The sequence below is a fragment of the Tupaia chinensis genome, unplaced genomic scaffold (genome assembly GCF_000334495.1).
Source record: "Tupaia chinensis unplaced genomic scaffold, TupChi_1.0 Scaffold000005_2, whole genome shotgun sequence".
Classification (NCBI taxonomy): Eukaryota; Metazoa; Chordata; class Mammalia; order Scandentia; family Tupaiidae; genus Tupaia; species Tupaia belangeri.
This window is the reverse complement of record NW_006159434.1, coordinates 643,322-647,574: the sequence shown is the minus strand read 5'-3', so window position 1 is coordinate 647,574 and position 4,253 is coordinate 643,322.

Genomic DNA, 4,253 nt, shown 5'->3' with positions numbered 1-4,253 from the left:
GCTTAGAAGTAAACTGCATTCATTATTATTATTAATCTTTTACAGCTGGTTATTTTCCACTGACATCTCCCTTCTTGGGAGCTTGGGTTTTCCTTCCCTCTTCTTTAGTGAACTCCCCACTTTACTATACCTACTTTCTCTGTCTGCAGCTCTAATTCTTCCTGAGCATGAGACAAGAACCTGAGTCTCACTGCGAGTGTGGGCACTATAGCCCCTGTGCCTCCCTATTCTTGCGTCAGTAGGGGATCTGGAAAATAGGTTGCTGCGGAAGAACTGGGGTGAAAAGTGTTTTTTTTTTTTTTTTTTTTTTTGTTTTGTTTTATTTTGCTATAGGGCATGTGTGCTAGCCAGAGACACAGAGAGAGATAGATAGAAAGTGAAAAATCACTCCTTGGGGGATGGCTACACCACAGTCCCTTCTGGTCCAGTCTCTTCTCAGGATTTTAGGCACTCACGTACACGTGGCAGGAGTGAGTTTTAAGCTGCCAGGGTTGGGACTCAAATCATGGTTGACAACGTGGGAGTCCAGTGATGTAACCATTATGCCGTCTGCTGTTCTTGGGGTGAGGGGTTTTTATCTGGGTCAGAGGAGCCTTGTTCAGGCTTGTTCTAGGTGGGTCTCATGCATACATTCTCTTCATGGTAGAGAGGGGCACCTGCTGGATAGGTCTAGTTATTCTCCTAATTTTGGAGTGGGTACAAAGGTCAGAAGATTCTCTGTCTAGAGTTCTTGGGCCATAAAAACCATTATCTTGTCCTCTTCCTGGAATGTGGTGGGACCTGGAAAAAGCCTTTGTTTTAGGTTTAGACCATGGTGCCGAGGTCAATCACTGAGCCACAACTGCAAGAGGTCTTTCCAGCGTTGTTTTGTCTCCATCTTAAAACTAAGCCATTTTGTGATTTCATTTGGAGCCTATACCCTAATTATATTTTTAGGGTTCCTGCCTCCTACATCAATATGCATTTTATTTTTTGTTTAAGGACAAAAATCCCAGGCATATGACCAATTCAATGATCGATTTAAGAGGGTATGATCACCTTGTGGGCCTTCTAGTTTGATGAGGCCTTAGAAAAGAAACCTTTTCTATTCTAGAGAAAGCAATCATCAAGTTTCCAGCACCATTCAGTCAGCAGTTTCAATCTTGCAAATCATCTTGAGTTTTTGTTTTTGTTTCTGTGTTTTGTTTTGTTTTGTTTTTTCTTGAAATAGTATTCTTTTGAGTGAGAATGTGAGCTTCTCTCTTGGCCCTTGTAGCTTGATTACCATAACCTAAGTCTTAAGTCTCACCCCTAACTTTGGGCCACTACCATGTAAATAAACCTTGCATTCTAAATCCTTTGGAACAAACATTTTAACTTTTAGTTCAGCCCCTATTAATTTTCGTGTTGGAATATTCTTGCTTTTCTTAAACTAAAAGAGACAATGAGGGTCCATCATTTTAAGTGATCTCTCCTCACTTTCATTATGATCCTATGACCAACTTGTATCCTTTCTGGTGAATTTGGAAGTTTTTCCATTTTCTCTTTACTCTGTGTACCTTCAATCTGTTTGTTTATTTTCTTTTTGCTCACTCATGGCTTTTGTTTTGTTTTGTTTTGTTTTGTTTTGTTTTAGATTTTTTCCATAAGGCATCTATGCTAGACAGAGAGAGAGAGAGAGAGAGAAGGAAAGCGAGAAATCATCCCCCAGGAAGGATGACCACTCCACAATCCCATCTCGTCCATTCTCCTCTAAGGATTTTGAGCATGTTCACTCATGGTTTTGAAATAAGAATAAAAAGATTCAGAGCTACTCGGAGATTTGATATTTTTCTTATTCAGAGGCAGGCACTTCTGAATTGGTAGACATTTCAGAGTTAACTCCTCGACTCATTTGAAACAGAGAAAGAAAATAAGTGGTTAAAGAAGTTCAAGGAAAAGCAAAACTGCTATAGAATTATAAGGGGGTTTTTAAAGATATTCATAAAAATGTAAAATGAAAGTGGTGTGGGAGTGCTGGATGATCAGACCCACCACTTGTGCTAGTTCTCTTTCTAGAGATGCGTACAGTGAGGAGAGTAAAGTGGCATTGATTAGGAAAGGAGAAAAAGCTTCCAATCTGGTGGAAAGGGCCCGAATGGGTTGCCGAAGAGGGGCTGGAGGAGAGGAGTTTTTCTTTCACAATCTGAGCAATGGGCTGGCTTTTTGATAAAAAAAAAAAAGTGGGCTTTAGAAAATAGTTACATGATAGTGTGAATGATTTATTACCCTATTCTTCATGGGACCGCAGACCTAGCATGCTGTACTTCTTGTTAGAATGCTGTTACTAAGCAGAAACTGTTGTCCTTAGCTCCAGTTGCTCTGAGTCTCAATGAAGCCATCTTTTGACTGCGAAAACTTAGCCACTGTAAGTCCATCTTGGGTCTTTACCCTGTCTGTGTGCTCAATATCCCTATGTCCTGCATCATTAGTAAGGAGTCATAAATTCTTCAGAGACATGTCAAAAGGGTGTATACTGTACATAAACCAGACCATAGAGGAAAAACACAGAGGCTCAATTAAAAAGAAAGACATAGTGGCTTTTCTTTAGGACCCTTACCCTTTCTACCCTTAAGTGGGGTCTAACGCTTATTTCAAAAGTGTGAGTTCAGTTTTGCACAGGGATATTTTGATAACCCATAAATGTTTTTAAAGATCTGTCTTATGAGGACAACAGATGTAGTAGTGGGTATGTCACTGGACACTCCCGTGGCTGACCACAGGTCAAGTCCCAAACCTGGTAGGTTGAAAATCACGCTGGGCATGTGTGCATGCATGCCCAAGATCCTAGGAGAATGGAAGAGAAGTGATTGTAGTGTGGCCATCCCCTCCAGGGAGTGACTTCTCGCTTTCTCTGTCACTGTCTCTTTCTCCCCCCTCCTTGCTTCCCAAAAGAGCATGTGCCCAAAAACCTATTAGGAAAAAAAAAAAAAGATCTCTCTTATGTGTGTTTATACATGTGTTCAGGTATATTGTACATTATGTTTGTATGGCAAAGTCATTAAAAAATTCTATTCAATTTGGCTCATAAACAAGAATTCTTATAGGAATTATTCCAAATGCTTTAAGTTCCCATGACTTAGGTAACTCTTTGATAAATAAACCAACATCAAATTTATAGATAAAATAAAACTGAAGGTATCTTTGAGGTAGGAGACAGAGACTCTAAAAGTATGGCTAAAGACAAGGGGCAAATATGGCTAGGGAACAGGTGCAAAAAGTAATCTCAATGGCTAAGTCTTTTTCTTTTTTTCTTTTTAAGAAGTTTTTACCTTAGAGCACATGTACTCACTGGCGAGAGAAAGAGACAGACACAGTGAGAGGGAAAGTGAGAAATCACTCCCCAGGAGGGTTGGCCATGCTGCACTTACTTCTCCTCCCAGGATCTTGGGCACACATGCACAGGCACCCAGCATGATTTTCAAGCCACTGGATCTGGGTCTGAACCTGTAGTCACTCAGTGATGTAACCGCTACACCATCTGCTGACCCCACACAATGGCTAAGTTTTTAGAGATGAAAGCAACTCTGCTGTCTGCTCAAGAGACTGCTTGCTGTGGTGGCTCAGGGACTGACCTAGTAGCATAACCTAGACCTAAAACAAAGGCTTTTTTCCAGGCCCACCACATTTGGGGGGTGGGGAAGTTGGGGAGGAGATAAGATAATGGTTTTTATGGACCAAAGTTTCTAGACAAAAATCTCCTGATCTTTGTACCGACTTCCAAATTAGAAAAAGAATAACTGGACCCATCCAGCATGGGTTGTTTTCTCCCTACTCCCCAACACAAGAGAAAGCATGAGCAAGCCCTACCTAGAAAAGCCAGGACAAAGCCCTTCTGGGCCAAAATAAAGTCCCTCCTCCCCGGCTCCTCTTCAGCTCCTCATTTTTTGAGATCCCTCTCTTCTTCTTTGGGAGCTCTATTTTTCCTTCCCTCCCCTTGAATAAACTCTCTAATTTGCTGTACTTGTTGTGTCTTTGCCTCTAATTCTTCATGATCTGCAGATAAAAACCAGTGTCCCATTGCGGGTACGGGGCATGATCACCTCTCCATCCTCATGTCCCTGTGTCACCTTCAAAATTGTCAGTGTGGGTTCTACCAAGCAAAGAACATAGCTAATTTGCTATTTTGATTTTAAAAAAACAAGGTTCAAAATTATTAGCAACTTAAGGTACATATATATCTAATATCCATATGTAATAGAATACATATTTGACATGCTATAAAATAATTAATA